Here is a 20,084-nt window from a genome sequence, read left to right as displayed (position 1 = left end):
ATCTCTTCCTAAAGTCCTCCATACCCGCAGCCTCAGAAGGCCTTCTGGTACAAGGGAATGAATGTACCCTGATGGATTCTTCAGGATGGTATAACTATGTGGCAGTACCTCTGATGACTCAACCGACAAATCTAGAAAATCTGATTTCCACACTTGTGTTGGCATGACCAAAATCAGCTCTGCTACCTCCCTCCCGACTTGTACTACAATCTTTGGAACCATCCAGAATGGACAAAATGCACATATAAATTGGGGGTCCAGAGCTGAAAAAGTGCATCTGTCACCAGTGGGTCTGGATTGGGTCTCCAGCCAAAATAGTTTACTATTAGAAATTTCAGCCTAGCACAAACAGGTCCAGGTGACACTATCCCCAGCAATCTTGAAGTGACTACACCAGTGAAGGAATTTTGTTTCAGATCGCTGACAAATACTCCGCAATCACAGATATATGACAATTTTAGGCAAAAGTGCCAAAAGCCCTTTCGCAAGTTTAGCCAAAAGACTCCACCTCTTTCATCCCAGATGACTGACATAGCACACTGTTGACACAATTTCCATTCTCAGCAGTATGCAGCATTGCCTCTTGCCAAGCATCTTCACTGTGAATGGGCCTGCAGTAACTCCAAACCGTGGATATGGATTTCTTATGTCTAAAGACACCATGTCGGCATGTTGCCAGAATGAGTGCCCCAGTCAAAGGGACTGGCATCTGAATCTACCACCATGCCACCATCGGGAGCCAAAGATCGTCCACTATTCCAGGCTTCCATGTGCGGTAATAATCACTTCAATTCTGTCCTAGATTCTCTGACCAAGGGACATTATCTACGTGAGATAAACGCATCCCTAGAGGAAGAATTTTCATCCCATGCAATGCCCCGTAGTGGAGTGGACTGGGGAATATTTACGACATGGATGCTGAATCCCTTAAAGAGATTTGTGTGCTTGTTAAGTAACTACATTATTTTCTTCTTTATCATCTGAATCTTTGTCATAAGTAACTTGAAAAGTGCTTAAACTGCATCTACAGTGAATCCCAGGAACTACAAACATTGGGTTGGCGCTATCTTGTAACAGGGAAATTGCCCTTGAAACATGTGTGAACCACTGCCCTGCCTTGTCCCATATAAAGTGCACTGTATAGATATGAGATCATCCTTACAGACCTGGATCATAGATATGCTGCAACCAGATTGAATTGAAGGTACCATGTGACATACGACAACCTGAACGGCATACTGAAGAATTTGCAAACCTGATTGCCCCATTGAAATCATGGTAACCACCGCTGGGGTTCCCAAATGGGATCCAAAAAGTAAGTGTCCTTCAAATACAAATGTGCCATCCAATCTTCACATCACAGAATGTCCTGAAGGAGATCCCCACTCAACTTGAGGAGGTGATACACAAGTCACTGATTTAATTCTTTCAGATTTATAATGCGAAGGAGAATGAATTGCTGAAAAAGCTTAGAATGGACGTATCGGCTGGAGAACACCAACTTTTAAACCTACATGTCCAGAAGTAATGCTGCTTTCCTGACAATCCTGCACTGCAGTAGGTTCTGGTAGTTTAAATTCATTTAAGTGTACAGCCCAAAAACCCATGATAGCATGTGTATATCAGCTAATGGGCAATCAACCACGTCACAAAACTCGAACCATAAACTATGTGCAATATGCAAAATACCAAAATTACTTACACTTATCTCAATGAGGAGCAGAAAAAAAGAGAAGAGAACGTTCTGTTCAAAAACATTATGGACTACTGAGGAGCAGTAAAGTTGAGGGACACGTGATAGGAGTCGCTGTGTCTTGAAAGAATTGCAGTGAACACCCGGCCAACTCACCTAATACTTGTTTAATGATTGACACATGTAAAGCTATCTGATTGGCTAACGAATCTTTCATTGTTTAAGCTGCTACATTTAGTGATCAAAGAGCAAGGAAATGCTTTCAACAAGTGAGCTACATATCAAAATGAATTCCTTTTTAACGAGCCATCTCGATGATTACTTTGTGTTTATCTAAACTGCTACCAAATGTTGGTGTGGAGCAGCCATCATATCAGCTACTAATCAGTTTTAAAAGCAGGAAGCAAACTTAAAAGTCTATATTGTATTTCCGATGCCTTGAGAAGTCTGCAGAACCAATGGATCTCAGACAATATAATTAATTACAGATTTAGAAATCAACCCACCATTAATCAACATATTTCCAAACTGCAAGCCTTCTGCAGCAAAGATCCAGGAACACGTTATATTGTTGTGTAGCCATTTTAGTTATAGCTCCATGCATGTTAGTTTAATACACTAGGCCGCTGTGCACCTTGACCTAGATATATTTTATTCAGCTCTGCATTCTTATTTTTACAATAACCAGTTGTACACCCTTGTTTTAATTTCTTCTGTCTAACTGTTTTGCTTAGCCCAGCACTGTGCTCTCAAACAACACATTCTTGATCACTTTGTGCTTCAGTCAAGGCTACAGTTTGGTACACTGCCGTGAACGTGGTAGAAGTTTAGTCTTCAACATTCGTAGAAAATACACATCCTTATGTAGGGATATTTTCTTAGAACATTAGCTGTGTTATTATAAAAACACTTCCTAGTCCCGTTACACGTTAAGATGGAGATTCCAGCCAGGGAACCACAACTGTATGCTGAATGCTTCGCTGCAGATGCTAATGCAGACTACATGCCTTTGCTCAGGTATGAGGGTTTATGTCCTCCCGGGGGAACCTGAAAGGCAGGATTAGAGCTTAACATGCCGTGCTCAATTTATGATTCAGATAGAAAATAGTCCATCGACTTTAGTGGCAATATGATAGCATTATTCTTATGCTTCACTCTCATCGTCACCATTTGAATATTGTTATGTTGTGTCGTTCTGGTTATTGCAGCTCACGCCTTGCTATCTAAAATGCAGTTGTTTTATTAAAACAGTCTTTAAATCTTATACTGCTCTCATTGTCATTTATATATGAGATCGAATTGTGAATGAGAGAACTGGATGCGACCTGAGTGACCACGACTTCCCTGAGAAGTATGATATGTCATGCGCTCGGCTGCCCAATCATCTCTACCTTTCGGGAGGGATGAGGCACTGCTAGTTAGCCGGAGCAAAACCCAGATTTGGAGGTGTCACCCACCGTGGGTCAGACTCAGTCTCCCACACTGTGGATGATCTTGCTGCTCAAAATCCAGTAGTCTCATTAGAATAATGAGAGCCTACGCGACCATATCCCATATCAGTTGTATACTATTGGTGAGGAGGTCACTGCGATATTGCCTACTGAAGTTTTTAAACTTGTACCTTATATGAGAAAAACCTCATCCTACCAACAACACCAAACTTTTTTTATCGTTATCGTGGAGGTGGGATGGAACAGAATTGATTTTTAACTGATGATTGCCTTCTGCTGAACTCTGGGTATCACCGTTGTCTAACTAACGAACACACCACTGAAAATATGAAGATTTTCATACAAAAAGTGCCACAGTCTACATTGGGCAAAGCCTGGCTTGCAATATTGTATGGTTTGATTAAATGCCTTTAACTTTGAAACAGAAACTTTGGGGGGGCATGGCCTGCAACAGAAATGGATGCCTTCTGAACTGTGGGTCACCCAATACCTTGCCTTAAAAAGCTACTGAACGTCCAAAAGTGCAGCCCACAATGTCCTGTAATCTACCACAATTAATGAGGTGGCTCGCCTTCATGACAGGAGCCAAGGACGATATCCCCTCCCAGTGTACATGCGAGACATCCGGCAGATATGGAGAAGTGCTGGTATTACCGGCATTGTAGGCAAGCAGTCTCTTAACTGGACCATCATACAGAGAGGATGCTGCAGAGACCCTATTTGTTTCCCTTGAGTGGTATAATTTCTAAAATACTTTTGAAGGACCCAACGGTACATTTTGAATTAGTTTTTGCCCTGTTAATTGGACACAATCTACATTTGGGCACCCTGGAGGCAGCATTTTGAATTGGGGCGCTCAGTGGTAAATTACGTAAGCATCATTCCTAGAAATAGCCTGAATGACTCAGCCTGAAGTGATTACACTGAACTAAGCTACACTGTCAGCTGCTGCCTAAAATAGAGAACTGCAGGAATTCCTTCAATTACTGACAGTATACAGGACCCTGAAGATTGACTGATACAAATAAACAATAGAACCAGGTAGCTCTTTGACCAGCAAGAGCTAGACAATTACTTGGAACATCTTGACCAGTGCACATTTGATCAACTGCATGTCATTGAATACGCGCAATCATGACGTTCTGCCATAACCTTTGATGGGCCCCCGACTGGTGGAGTTTAAGCAGCCTACCATTATTGACAATAAGGCTCAATGCCCAAGATCGCACTCAAAAAGAATCCCCTTCAAGAAATAGGGGCACATCCAGAGCACCTCTCAAAATGCAATTGCCACCCGCAGTTCGCTTATGGCAAGCAGCATGGGAAAACATTTTTTTTTAAGATAACACATAGACAAGGTGGCCTACACACATTGTTTGTACAGTAGACATCATGGTATACTGGCTGTCAAAATAAGAACGCCCTGAAGAAGTTCACAGCAGTGGACGTAACACGTTGGCTGTGTTGTTTTGCTGTACCACTTGGATCTATATGTCGACTGTATAAGCACAATAAGGAGATATAGAACATTCTACATTTTGATTTAGAATCTTTCACATTATCATTTACTATTGGTGCACCACTATGTGTATTTTTCTATACAGTGATGTCAGGACACACCCTGAAGCAGTGGGTGCTAATAGTGAGGGCACAATACTTTTTTGAAAATTGTTTACTCTGGGACTAAGGGGAGGTGCTGCTCATTTTGTATTTTTGTGATCCATCAGTATGGTGTTTGTGATATTTTGCATATTACATTTCTCTCATGGATGAGGCCCAACCTGGCTGGAAACTAGTCTGAGGTTGTGCTCCAAGGGGATGGAACATGAGCGCTCCTAAACAAAAAGTACTAAGTCTGACTTAAATATGATTGTTGTCTGGCTAGAGTGGCTCCGTGGGTGATGTTAATCTGATTAACTTCCTCTCACTAATGAGGCCCAAATTTGTTGAAACTAGTCTGGTGATGCCTGTGTTCCCATCTGATGGGACTTGACCGGATCAATGGATTGTAATGTGGCCCGAGTAATTTCCAGTGGCTGTGATTAATTTGCCCAAGGCAGAGTAGTAAATTTGGTGTAGTCCCTGCCATTGGATGTCCTGCCCAACAGGTGTGGGGCATGAGGCTGCTCTGATTTGTTGCGTCTGCACAGATCCCCTCTATTCCTCGATCCCAGACTTCTTTGATATGGGAAAGGAAATGATGAAGCCAAGTGGCTGCTATTTTTCCTTTGGCTATTCAGGTGACAACGGGGAGTGGTTGCAGATGCTCTGCTGCATCATCTTCTTCCTCCAAACCTTGAAGTCCAGCCCTAAAGCTTCAGGGATAAGGCAGCATAGTAGGAACACGGTACCACTGAATAAACTCTGAGTGGCTATCGCTCCTGGCTGTGCACCACAATGGTAATTTCCAGCTCAAGCACAGGACCCTTTTTCAGCCACCTTAATTTTTTATTTTCCTAAACAACTTCATCAGCTTCACATTAAATGAATCTGGTAAAGATTTTTTTATTTGTATTCATTTTTTTTAAAGAAATGAGAGCCATCGCTTTGTAATTGTGCACACCTGATGCAGATTTCTGGCTTTTTTGTCAATATGGCGCATTCTGCTCTATGGACTGTAAGATGTTAGGGTCTTTGTCAAATTAAAAAAACGAATATGTTCTTGATGCATCAAAACAAGCATCTGTTTGTTCAGAAATGTCTAAATCTTCAAGGCATTTATAAATAAACATCTTTTGTTTTTCATTTGCTTCGAAACATATCACATTGGCATGGCACCAATCCCACTTTTTCATAAGCAGCAGGCAGTGGATTCCAGAAAAGTGAAGCCATATTGGATTTCAGTCCACTCTTGTTTTTTCACTTACTTTTCATCATATCAGATTGATGAAAGCCGCCCACGCCCTTTTCATATTTTCAAGAAAACCAAACACAAATTCATGTTAAATGTCAAGAACAAATTCTCCTTTTGTAAAACTTCACTGACTGAGGAAGACATAGGTGCGGTTTACAACATCCTCTCCTCAGTTTCAGCTTGTACATTCGATGCAGAGCGATACGAATACATTTCACTACAAAATCTAAATAAAAAGGCAAAGTATATCTGTTCCGCCAAGCCATTTTGTGAACCGTACATCAATGCGATCCATGTCAAGTGACTTTATTCCTAACAAAACAGGATATCTAAGGGAGACTTTATAATCTCGGAACTGAATGTGCTCGCCATGTATAAATTCTGTCTAGTGTTTTAAAACATTACGTTCATAACAGTAAACAAAAGGCCACAATATATAAAACAGGAAGTAACACACAGGAATTAGGTTAAGTTTTAAATGTTTTTCAAGAGTTTCAAAGTTGGATTCTCTCATCTCATCACTATGTGGACTCCCGGGTGGAATCTATGTGGATTACTGTGTGGATTACTTGGTGATGCTAATTGGCACTGAGGTGCTCTTTAACACTAATTTACATATAGTATTTCGTTCCATCTTTTGGTTGCTGTAAGGACTCTTTGGAGACTTTAAAATTCATTGTTTATGTTTTACCGCCATAGACAAAATCAAGAATATTTATTTTTCATGCACACAAAACAGAGACTCCTGCAAACCGGTGCTTTTTGGCGATGCTGAACAGCATTCATAAAAAGCAATGTTTTTTGCAGGTGGTGTTTGGAATCGGCAAGAAAGGTGTGCATCTGCAGAATTATGCAGGTGCCATTTTCATTGAGTATCCATTGACTGTTCCAAGATGGAGAGTGCCACTCAGATCAGTCAATAAAAACAGAAATTATAAGTGTTCGAAGGAACTTATGTGGCGGTCTGACAGAGGAACAAACACAAAATGGACAAGCTGGGTGTGGGGGGGGTGGAGGGGGGGGGGGGGGGGGGGGGGTAAGGAAAGCCTCTGCAGGAGAAGCAAGCAAATGAGCGATGATGGAGCCAACCAATGGTAAGCAATGGGCGGGCTGTAATCCTGGTAAATTCTTGGTAAAACCACAACAGGTATTTTGCAAACAGACAGCTAGCGATGTCTATTAGGCTTGACCTAAAAAAGCACAATGCAACTTTGTGCTTTCAAGGGACCCGCGAGTTGTGACCTACTTTTCGGTTGTGTACATTCTTGGTTACTGGACAACCAAAAAACATCACTCGTTTTGAAATACGTCGCAATCAGTAGAAAATAGAATTGGCAATATTTATGCTGAATCATAGAGATTTTTGTTGACATACACATCAAACCCTCTGCCCACAATATCCAAAGGGTTTGATACATATACAAAATGAAGAAAGTGTGGCCAGAATATTTTACAGGTATGTCATAACATTTACTACTGTTGTGAAATGCATAGCCTTGATCGTTTTTCCCTTCTGAGAGCTACAGAAGAATTCCCTGTGGGATGATAAAAACCTGGGACATCTTCAGGACAAACCCTGTCGCCATCCATAAGTTTACTACCAACTTTACCTTGAAAAGTAAATGCGCGAGAAAATAAGCAATAGCAAAGAAACACATGTTGCATAGCCACTAAGTCTCACCTTTGGGACCTTATAAATATTTAGTCATGCAGTACGTTACATTGGCAGATGGAACATACTATAGCTGACATTGTGCAACCACTGGTGGCCTCTGCATTGTACCTGTTTGCTCCTCAGATGGCAGGTACTCTCCCATAAATGTTTTGCAGCAGTACTAAGACCGGCAGAACAGATTGGTCATGCAGAATGTTGAGTAAAAGCAAGCACACAATTCTTAAGCAGCAAGAGGGAGGGTCTTAAGGTTTCTCTGGGGCCACTATGTTCCAAACATTCTCTCTCCGATAGCAATGTATATCACCCACTCAAAGCAACCTGGCCAAAAACCTGCAAACAAACGATGACTACGAAGGCTGCATTTTCCACCCAGAACTGAAACAAAAAATTATAGACTCTGCAATTATCTAATAGTGTTGAATGCCCCATGTAACTGTGGCAGCAGAGTTTTGGGAGAGGCAGTCTGATTTGCCTCATGACCAGTCCAGCCAATGGGATTCATTTTGGGAGTAAGGCGGAGTACAGAGGGACAGCGGCACTCGGAGGCAGCCAGCAGGGGTTGGGTTGAAGCAGTAGGGGAAGAGCTGACTCTGCTTCTGATCCTTTGCTGTTCAGACCTCTGACATCGCAGGCAAATAGGCCAGGCAGGTCAGGCAGCAAGCGAGGCCAGGAATGCAAGTGGAGTCTCAGGTGAGAGGGCAAGACATGACGATATCCGGATCTGGGTCAGGTCACAAAAGGAAAGAAGCCAGAGGAGGTGAGGCCAAAAAAAAGGGGGCAATGCAACATGACGTCTGATATGACCACTGATTGGTCTCAGACTCACAGCGTCTGCATGGAGGTATCCTGGCAAGATCAGGGGGTGGCGGGGCTGGATCAAAGGGCAACGCAAGGCTGTCAGAGGTAGTGCTTTTGTCTGATACACAAGATTGACAGCCCTGTAGTGTCGAGGTGGGCTGGCAAACCAACCACATTGGAAGCGTGGGTACCGGCAATCTGAGAAATTTCTGGATTCACCTGAAACTAAGTAGACATATTTGGTGCACTCCTGTTAGAGTGACCAGCTTTTGAGCAGGGTAGATGGCATCCACCCTGTAAAAATAGTGTGTGGACGTCGTCCACCTGCGTGTACCGCCGACTTGTGCCTTGTGCACCAGGCAAAGAACCCTAGGGGAGAGGATATGGCAGAATGGGTAGAGCTGCGTACTGTGGAGCTAGGGAACACGGTTCGAGTCTCGGCTCTGGCTCAACATTCTGTGATTCAGGGCAAATCGCTTAATCTCCCCTTGCTACCAAAAATTAATGTACCCTTGTCTAATGTGACTGGTGCTCATGTAAAGAGCACTGTCGAGTTTGCGCTTTATAAAACTGCAAGAACAAATAGAGCGCTCCAATACCTTCGTGTCGAGTTCACTCTGTATAAAACAATTAATAAAGCGCTCCAATACCTTTGCGTCGAGTTTGTACTACATAAAACTGCAACAAAAAAAAAAGAACTTGCAGACATTGCAAAAAAACAGTAAAATGCCCGAAAACGAGGAAGAAACAACATAACATCATGAGCGCAAAGCAGCTATGCAAAAGAAAAAAGTAGTGCACCAACACTCAACTATATGGCCCATCGTGCAATAATCCATGTAACAGGGCCAGTCTCCAATGCGGTAATAAAACAGTCTCAAGGCTGGACGAAGGTAAAAAATATACCTAACAAACCAAAGTAATTCGGAATGTAGGCCAAAGGATGAATGAAAGTGATGGGCATGGGATGGCATGGTGAAGCTCACGGAAGTATATTACAACATGTAGAGAGAGCATCACAAGCGCACTGCCTAGGCTCCACCGAAAACAGGATCTCAAGATTCAATGCTTGTTTTAAAGATTTTTTTACCGGATATGACGTTCAGGTCTTTTTAAACTTCGAGACTGAGGTGGTGGGAAAGCATGCAGTATTTCTCATTGAAAATGTTCCTTACCGGTCCTCCTGCCAGTCATTGTCTTGGGTCTTTGATTTGCCATTAAACAGGTGCTATGAATATGCAGGAAGTGTCAGGTAGAGTACCTGCACTTCTATAATTTGAAAGGGAGAGAAACTGCACTTATCAGCACTGCTGCAATAACTTAAATGGGAGAGAACTGGTGTTTTGTCAGGACCATACCAGCACTCTAAATAGTGAGTACCTGCACTTCTATATTTCCATTTAAAGCACTAATATTTTAGTCAAGAACCGTGACAAGAAACTGGTTTAATTTAAACATTGTTGGATAAATCTGCTGTCTCTGAACTTTCTTCCAGCGGTATACAACAAAAATAAGAACATTAAAGAACCAAGCATTGGCAAAGCCAATAGCGCTCCCCTAGGAGACCTATTGGCATTGTCAATGTTTTTTTATCTGTACTGTTTATCATTGCAGAATCTGTGTAACATGGCTTAATGAAAAAAATGGGATGACATCACTTCATTTTGTAGGGGCATGCATTTGCTCAATACTCATGTTTGCCTACAAAATAAGGCAGGTGTTTTTTTGTTTTTATTTATCCATCTGAGATCTATCGATAAATTTAAAAGATATGTAGCGCAAATGTGTCTCTTTTTAGGTATAGCACATAAGCACTTTAGAAAAAAATTAAAGAATGAGCAGATAGTGGAGTGGGTTAGGGGTGTGAAACAACAAGGTAGGCGAGGGGAATATCACGAGGGATAAAATAAGGAGGCAAAGGGAACAAATAAGTAGTTCCCTAAAAGAGAGCAGTGGAAGGACAGAAGCCAGCCAATCAAAGTGGAATGCTCCACCTAAAGAAATCACAGAATCAGACTATGTAATGTGTTGCTGAACAGCATCTTGGTGCAAAGTAGCACCACCTAGGTAGCTGATGCAATCTGGGTTCAAGTGGTCACTTTAGTTTTACAATAGAACAATAAGGAACACAAGCATTACTTATTTCATAAAACGTGATTGTTTTTAAATTTTTTCATCAACTTTCAATCTATTTTATTACTAGATATTTTATATTTCTTGGTTTGGGGAGACAATATGCTTTTTAGTATTTCCTTTGCATAATTTCATTTGACCTGATGTGTGGTTATGCTATTTTAGGCAGTTAACACTCTACAGTTTGTTTGGTAGGTATAGGTACTATTTATTAATCTGTCAAAATAATAGCACGTGGGTCCTTTACACACTGTGTCAGTGGAACCAAGCTATATCTGGCTGATGAGCCTTAAATAGAGCAAACTAGCCCTGGGTTGCTTGGGTTCAGGTAAGGCCTGGCCTGGCAGTTCAGGTTGGACTGTGCCATTGGAGGAAGGCCAAGACTGATTTGCATATGGCTGGTTCCAAACTGAATTGGCATGGTGTGCAAATTCACAATGGATTGGTATACAGTCCCAAGTAGTTACTAGCGGCTGAGATTAATTCAAGCACTGCACACATCACTTTTATCTGTACACTAAGCCTGATAGGGTTAGTGCACCATGAACATTCATGCTATCCCTTATTGGTCTTAGTGTCAACTGACCAGGTGGTAGCTGCCTAGCCAACGACTGGGTGGATAAATGAAGGACTCTGATTGTATCTACGTTTAGAGTGGCCAAAGACTTTCACCATCTTGAAAATGCCTAAAGTGGGTAAGGCTGGTCCTAGGGACCAGTGGGTATGGTATGTCCAGGAGTCATTTCCACCCACTAACTAGTGCTAGACATATCCTGGCAACTACTTCAGAACACGTTCTCGACTTGAGGAGGATCAGAAGAGGACTGGACCCACCATCTTTGACCTAAGAGTAACACTGACAAACCTGGATGGTGTATCCTACCAGCACTACATAGTAGTCAATCTCAAATTGTGCCTAGGCTCCAGTTTTCACAACTACTGACTATGGGTAATGCTTTTGTGATTTTTGGTGATATTTCTACCAAATACTTTAAAAGAATCATATCTGCAGTTCCCTCATCAATTTTTTTTGTCACTTTGCTTTCTTTTTGTTTATTATGTTCTACTCTATATTTCAAATTTGGTATGGGATTTTTATTTTTTTGCATTTTGACTTTATTACTGTTTTAATACATAAAGTCTATCTGATCTGTGTCATAATTACCAGGGGGTTGAGCACAGCATTAGTTAGTGACTGAAGTGACAGTGTGACTGCTGTTCAGCATGGTTACATTTTCATCTGTGGTGAAGGGTACAATGGCAGAGAGGAGAGTGGCATAGAGGAAAGTGGAGTAGAGTGATGTAAAGTGGTGTGGTGTGGCATAGAGTACCATAGATTGGAGTGGCAGAGAGTAGAAAGGAATAGAGTGAAGCAGTGTAGAGTAGAGTGGCGTAGAGTGGTATAGAATGAAATTGAGTGGTGTGTCGGATAGTTGAGTGGCGTAGAAATGAGCTGAGTGACAGAGTGGGGTGGCGTAAAGTTGAGTGGCGTAGAGCATTGTGGCATAGAGTGCTACTGTGTGGCATGGAGTGGCATAGAATGGCAGAGAACAGAGTGGAGTGGCATAGACTGGTGATGAGTAGAGTGGTGTAAATTAGAGTAGCATAGAGTGGATTGCTATGAAGTGGAGTGGAATAGAGTGGCTTAGAGCAGAGTATCAGAGGAGAATGGTGTGGAATAGATTGGAGTGGCATAGAGTGGAGTGTGGCCTGGAGTGACATAGAGCGGAGTTGTGCAGAGTAGCGTGACATAGACTGGTGTAGAGTACAGTGGCATAGAGTGGATTGGTATAAATGGGGTGGAATGGCAGACTGGAGTGGCATAGAGTGACATACAATAAAGTGACAAAGTACAGTGTAGTAGAGTAAAGTGGCAAAAAGTGACAGTGTGGAGTGATGTGGCAAAGCGCAGAGTGGCATAGTGTGGAGTGAAATGGTGTGGCATAGAGTGGCACAGTGCGATACTGAGTGGAGAAGAGTGGAGGAGTGAAGTGGCAAAGAGTGATGCAGTGTGTATAGCGTGGTGTAGCAGAGTGGAATGGCAGAGAAGAGAGGCGTAGAGTAGAGTGGGTTGAAAAAGAGTGGGGTGGAGTAGAGCGGCATAGAATGAAGTGGTTTCAAATAGAGTGGTATGGAATAGAATGGTGTGGAGTGGGGTAGAATGGTGTGGAGTAGAGTAGCATAGAGTGGCACAGAGTAGAATGGCACAGAGTGAAGAGGTGTAGACTGGCACAGAGTAGAGTGGTGCAGAGTAAAGAGGTGTAGACTGGCATAGGGTAGAGTGGCACAGAGTATAGTGTCAGTAGACTGCCATAGAGTGGCACTGAGTGGCATTGTGTGGATTGGTGTGGAATGGAGTAGCATAGACTGGAGTGGCAAAGAAAGGCATAGAGTGGCATAGAGCTGAATGCATAAAGCAGAGTGCATAGAGTACAATGGCATAGAGTGAAGTGGCATAGAGTGGAGTATTAGGGAATGGAGTCGCATATATTCAACTGGCATAGAGTGGAGTGGCGTAGAGTAAAGTGGACTGGCATATAGTAGAATGAGTGGCAAAGAGAGTAAAGGAGTGGTGAAGAGTGAAGTCATGTAGAGAGGCATAGAGTAGAGTGCGAGTAGAGAGGCATGGAGTAGAGTGGTATATAATGGGGTAGAGTATAGTGACATGGAGAAGAGTATAGTGACACGGAGAAGAGTGGGTGGAGTAGAGTTTCATACAGTAGAGTGGTGTAGAGAGGAATACTGTGTAGTGGAAAAGAGAGAATGGTATGGAGTGCTTTAGAGTGGCATTGTGTGGTGTGGACTGACAGAGTGGAGGAGAAATGGGTGGCGTAGAGATGCATAGAGTGGCAGCATAGAGTTGCTTGCAGTGGCATAAAGTGGAATGGAGTGGCAAACAGTAGAGTGGCATAGAGTACAGTGACGTAGAGCAAACTATCATAGAGTAGGCTTATGTAGAGTAGGGTGGCATACGAGGTAAAATGGAGTAGAGTGGCATGAAGTGGAGTGGCACAGTGCTGTAGAGTAGGGTGGCATAGTGTGGTGTGGTAGAGTGGCATTCAGTATAGTTGAGTGGCATTACATGGTGTAGCATGGAATGGAGTGGCATAGAGTAGAGTGGCACAGAGAACAGTGGAGTGACACAGAGTGGAGTGGCCTAGAGTAGAGTGGTGTATAGAGCTGTAAAGTGCCATTGTCTGGCAGAGAGAGGAGTGGCAAAGAATAGTGCAGCATACAGTAGGGTAGAGTGGAGTACTGTGGCATAGAGTGACATTGCGCAGAGTGGTGTAGACTGGGGTGGCATAGAGTATTGTAGAATGGAGTGAAATATAGTGAATTGGTGCAGAGGGGAGTGTCGTAAAGATAAGTGGCATATAGTGGTGCGGCATGGAGTGGAGTGGCATTGTGTGAAATGGACTGGGATATTGCTCAGTGGCATAGAGTGAAGTGACAAAGTAGAATGGTGTTGAGTGGCAGAGAGTGGATAGCATAGAGTGGCATAAACTGGAGTGGCATAGACTGGGCGGAGTAAATTGTCATGGAGTAGATTGGTATGGTGTGGAGTGGCATAGACTGGAGTAGAGTGGTAAAAGTGTTTTAGAGTAGAGTGGCAGAGCGGAGTGGTGAAGAGTGGAGTTGTGTAGAGTGGTGTAGTCTAGGTTGCATTGGCGTGGCATAGAGTGGTGTGGAGTAGAATGGTAAACAGTGAAGTAACAGAGAGGAGTGACACTGAATGGAATGCAGTAGGGTGGGCGTAGGTTGGAATAGTGTTGAGGTGGCACCCAGTTGTGCAGAGTGGCAGAGAGTGGAGTGGCAGAATGGAATAGTGTAGAGTAGAGTGGCATAGAGTGGGGTGAACAAGGGTGGGGTGGAGTAGGGTGGCATGGAGTGATGTGGAGTAGAGTGGCAGAGAGTGGAGCGGCATACAGTGGAGTAGCATAGAGTGGAGTGGCATAGAGTAGAGTGGAACAGAGGGAGTAGTGTAAAATAGAGTGGTGTAGAGTAGAGTGTTGTAGAGTGGCATAGAGTAGAGTGGAATAGAGCGAGTGGCGTAGAACAGCTTGGTGTAGAGTAGAGTGGTGTAGAATAGAGTGGCATAGAGCAGAGTGGTGTAAAGTAGAGTGGCAGAGAGTAGAGTGCCTTAGAGTGCCATAGTCTGGCACTGTGTTAAGTGGAGTAGCATAGTGTAGAGTGGAGTGGCATGGAGTGGCATAGAATGGTATAATGTAGAGTGGATACAGTAGGCAGGAGTGGGGTAGCGTGGCATAGATTAGAGGCATAGGGTAGGGTGTCAGACTGTAATGGCACAGAGTGGAGAGGATTAGAGTGCTGTAGGGTGGTGTTGTGTGAAGTGGCGTAAAGTAGTGTAGAGAACAGTGAAGAGGCTTTGAGTGGCATAGATTTAGCAGTACAGAGTTGAGTGAAATAATGTGGAATAAAGTGGTGTAGAGTGGAATGGAGTGGTGTGGAGAGGCTTGGAGAGGAAAGAGTAAAGTAGTATAAAGTAGAGTGGAGAGGGATATAGTGGCATATAGTAGAGTGACAGAGTGCCTTAGAGGTGAGTAGAGTGGTGTAGAGTGGAATAGAGTAGAGTGGCGAAGGCGAAGAGTGGAATGGCATTTAGTGGTGTAGAGTAAAGTGGCATAGATTGGGCTGGCGCAGAGTAGAGTGGGATAGAGTGGGGTGGAATGAAAGAGTGGCATGGAGTAGAGTGGAGTGGCATAGAGTACCGAAGAGTAGTGTGACATACAGTGGCATGGAGTGATGCAGAGTAGAGTGGTGTAGGGTAGAGTGCTGTAGATTGGAATGCAGCGGGGTAGAGTTGAGTGGTGTATAATGGAGTAGCATAGAGCAGAGTTCCATATAGAAGAGTGACAGAGTGCTAGATTGGCATGAAGTGAAGTAGAATGGCATAGGATAGAGTGGTGTAGAATAGAGTGGTGCAGAGTACAGTGGCATACAGTGGGTGGTAAAGAAAGGAGTAGCATGGAGTAGAGTGGAGTGGAGTGGCGTAGTGTGTCACAGAGTGGAGCATTGTAGACTAGAGTGGTGTAGAGTGGCTTACAGCAGAGAGCTGTAGAGTGCCATTTTGTGGAGTTGAGTGGAGTGGCACAGAATGCTGCAAAGTATAGTGGCGTAAAAGACAGTGGTGTAGAGTGGAGTGCACAGAGTGGAGTGGTGTACAGTAGAATGGAGTGTGTAAAGTGGTTTAGAGGGCCTAGAGTAGAGTTGGGTAGAGTAGAGGTAAGTACAGTGGCAAAGAGTGGGGTAGAGTTGAGTGGCGTGATGTAGATTACAGTGGCATGGAGTGACATTGAAAAGTGTGGACTGACGTAAAGTGGCGTAGAGTGGCAAAAAGAGAAGCAGAGTGGTGTAGAGTAGAGCAGCATCGAGTAGAGTGGAGCGGCATAGGGTGCTGTAGAGTGGCATTGTGCCGAATGGTGAAGAGTGCCCTGGAATAGAGTGTACAGTGGGGAGGCGTAGAGTGACAGAGTAGAATAGAGTGGTGTAGATGTAAGTGACAGAGCAGACAGGTGCAGATTAAAGTGGATTAGAGTGGGATGTAATGGATTGAAGTGGCATGGAGAACAGTGGCCTGCAGTAGTGTGGCGTGGAGTGGAGTGGAGTGGCATGGAGCAGAGGGCCGCAGATTGGAGTGGTGTAGAATGGCATAGAGTGTAGCAGCATACAGCAGAATAGCGCAGAGTAGAGTGGCATACAGCAGTACAGCTGTGGGTATAAGTAACTAAAGTGTCAATACAGGAAGCAGATAGGGTAAAAGCAACATAATTAAGCTGTATGTCTGTGTTAAAAGTAGTAAAGCACACTGCATATCAGGGGATAAAACTGAAATGCTTATAAAATAAAAAAGTTACATTGTGAAAAGATGAGGAAGGCAGGAAAAACACATGTACTTGAGAACAATGCTCCAGGAAGCAGCTAACCAAAGAAATGACGGGAAGCCTAAAGGACCTAAGCAATCACAAGATTTCAAATTAAAGTGAAAACAAAAACATCTAATGGTATGCAGTGGGCAGGTTGTAACCCACTAAATAGTAAACAACAAAGACCTAATCACAGCATGTAGAGATTATAATTTATGATACTTAACATCTATGAAATGTTGCAAGGCTTATGCTTGATGGTCCCACTTCTTCTCTCAATTCCTATATGAGATCAAGTATTTTCCTTGTCATTGTCCTTTGAAGACACCTGCATTACTGAGGGAGACAAGAAACGAAGAGGAGTCTGTTCCACCTGAAAGGATATTAGCTGTATCGACAGTACTCAAGGATAATTGGCTGACTCAATGGATGGGTCCAACGGGAAACTCAGAGGACGCAAAGTGGAGCTATGTTATACCACAATGAATTCTTGTATCTACCAAGTAAACAACTAAATGCTGAGCTGGTGTCATGAATTTTTCAGTGTGGTCATCCAGGGCAGCAAAGATCACAGGATTTAGTTTTCATTTTTGGTGGCCAGGACTAAATCTCACAATCAAGAATTATGTGCAACAATGTGAGTATGTGCACAGGCCAAGGTCTCCCAGACCTATGGGGTTACTTCATCCTATACCTAAGCAGCTCTGATCAAACTCTCAAATGTTCCTCTATCTTTATTGACCTCCTCCCTTCCATTTTCCCCTTGGGTTAATCCTTGCCCATACTCTTCAGAACTTGTTACTTTGTCTTGTTCATAAGTTGTTAGTCCTACCACTTTTCTGTTACTGTTCTGTGGTTTTCTGCTCCTTGGTATTTGAACCACGGGCAGTGCTGGTATCCTGGTCAACATCTGGTCTTGGTACCACCTCCCTGGATAAGGGTTAGGTAGTCCCCTGGATTGTGGGCTACTCCTCAAATTTTATAAGTCATGTGGATTCACCTGTGGGCTTATACCATACTTATTTAGAACTTCGTCTGCCACCAATAGTTATGGCTGTACCACAGAGGCTTAAAGAGACATCAGTTCATGGTGGGTGTTCCTGACAGTGCCCCAGCAAACACTTGTCTTCTCGTCCTCTTCCACATTGTCCACTTATTTCTCTGGTGAGGTATTTGAGTTCCTGATCCATTATCAGAGTAAGAGAACAGTAAGAAAGAATGAAATGCACTCAGTTTGCCTTGCATATCGGGAGGCTTTAGGGATGAGAAAAGGTTAATGTTTGCCTGAGGGTGAGGGAATTGAGGTTGACATTGAAATTTTCAGACAGAAGATCTAGTGACTTGAAAGACTTCCGTCATTTTTTGTAATTAAGTCTGATAAGCGTGGCAACAATGGGGTGAAAGAGGGAGGCATTTATATTATTTCTGAAGGTGAGAACTTTCACACTCAGTAAGAAAAATTTTACAAGTCGGATTCAGATTTTGTAAAGTGTGGCAATTGTAGGTATGGAGTACAGTGGACAGTGAATTAACTCCTATCTGTCATTGGCTTGTTTGGACTGGCACAAATCAGTCATTGGTGGGGACAGTGTCAATCATACCTTAGATCAACCCATAGGAGTATGTGTCTCTCTGTCATGTCATTGACTAGTGGGTATATTCTTCCACCTCCTGGAGAGTTCTCTATTGCAGTGCATAAAGCACATTACTTTCATCATGTGGCAAGCACTATTTGCTGAATGCAGAATCCCTCTTGGAAAGAAGCCTTTCCACCAAAACACAACACATTCTATATGGCAACTTCATGCAGTATTAAAATATAATGTATTAGCCTGAAACATAAATGTAAAAAAAATAACCATTTTAAAATATTTTTATAAATGCCACTCAATGCAGTAATCAGATGTCATATATCAAAGTCAAGACAAATGTAGAACATTTGTAAGCAACCTAGTTGTGTTTTCACTGAAGATCTGACTGTTGTGTAATTTTCATGGCAGGTCACTTGCTGGTTAGTCAGTCAGTGTAGAGTGTTTCAACAGAAGCATGGACTGATTCTTACTAGTTGTACAGGAGGAGATGGGAGAGACAGATGAGATTTAGCTGCACGTTATATTTCAAGTCATACTGTAATTCTTACTTGAGCTCTTCAGAAGCTATATATTTTAGATAGGAAACAAATGTCTTTTTGCTGTTACTTGTTGAAAGATTAATTTTGTGTATAGTCTGTCCTGAATCAGCCGTAATCAAAGTAAAGCCCCAGATGTTTTACAAATTGCACCATGTAAAAAGGAAAACAAACATTTTGAGCATATTTGGCATGGAGATGCCAGCATCACCTGGAGTACTATAGCTTTAGCCTTGACTAGACTTGTTTCAGCATCCTCCATCCAACTGATAATGTCAACAGTGTTGAATCTACTTTCCCCCTTCACTCCCTTTTTCCAGATGTATTACTGGTTGGAAATTACAGGCTAACAGTTTAGCCGACACTAGATTGGATTATGTGCCCATCCAATCAGAATGAGCCACAGGAGATGGTGTAGTGCCGTTTAGTGCTCAGCAAGTACGCTTTCTGAACTTGGATTAAAAAGCATCCAACAAATAAGGCCAGTAAAACTTTGGCTCACACTCAGTCCAGTCCATGGTTCATTCTCTCCCTCAGAATCCGATAGTCAACAGTGTTGGAAAGTCAATGAGATGTCTGAAATGATTAGAACTGTTAGATGCCCCAATCTCTTGTCCACTAGATTCTCGCACTAAATACCACAATATCCAATTACCCTTTAGTTCCTTCTTAGTTTTCTTTCCCCAACCAGGCTTGTTAGCAGTGAGAGCACTACAGACTCTATACTTTATACATGCTCTCATGGGGTAAGCATTTCTGTAGGTCAATCCTACTCTTTGTGGCCTTCAAAAATTCTGACAATGGTCAGCTTATATCATTCTAAAGCAGATATCACTAGATGGAAAGCGAAATGCAGTATGACAGGCTATCATAAAACTAAGAAATCCCTCTCTGTTACACCCAAAGCACACACTATGTGGAAGAAGGCTGCAACTAAGGCCTTACTAGGGAACATTCCACTAGGTGACATGGAAAGCAGCCTCACACAGGTTCACCAAACACTGCTGTGTAGACATCCTTGCTAGACAACAGGCTATGGTCGGCCAGACGGACCTCACACATCTGCATTATTCACGTATTAGCCACAGGGTACTGTTTTAGAGTCTCTGCAGAGCATATGTATCTACAGCAACACAAGCAACAAATGTAAAATACGACTAACGTTGTAGCATCTGTACGTAGCATATAGGTGGTCATTCCGACCCTGGCGGTTTCAAACCGCCAGGGCCGGGGACCACGGAAGCACCGCCAACAGGCTGGCGGTGCTTCCAGGGCCATTCTGACCGCGGCGGTAAAGCCGCGGTCAGAAAAGGGGAACCAGCGGTTTCCCGCCGGTTTTCCCCTGGCCCAGGGAATCCTCCATGGCGGCGCTGCTTGCAGCGCCGCCATGGGGATTCCGACCCCCTTCCCGCCAGCCTGTTCCTGGCGGTTTTTACCGCCAGGAACAGGATGGCGGGAACGGGTGTC

Source organism: Pleurodeles waltl, chromosome 9, assembly GCF_031143425.1.
Source record: "Pleurodeles waltl isolate 20211129_DDA chromosome 9, aPleWal1.hap1.20221129, whole genome shotgun sequence".
Lineage (NCBI taxonomy): Eukaryota > Metazoa > Chordata > Amphibia > Caudata > Salamandridae > Pleurodeles > Pleurodeles waltl.
Note: the sequence above shows the minus strand (reverse complement) of the source record.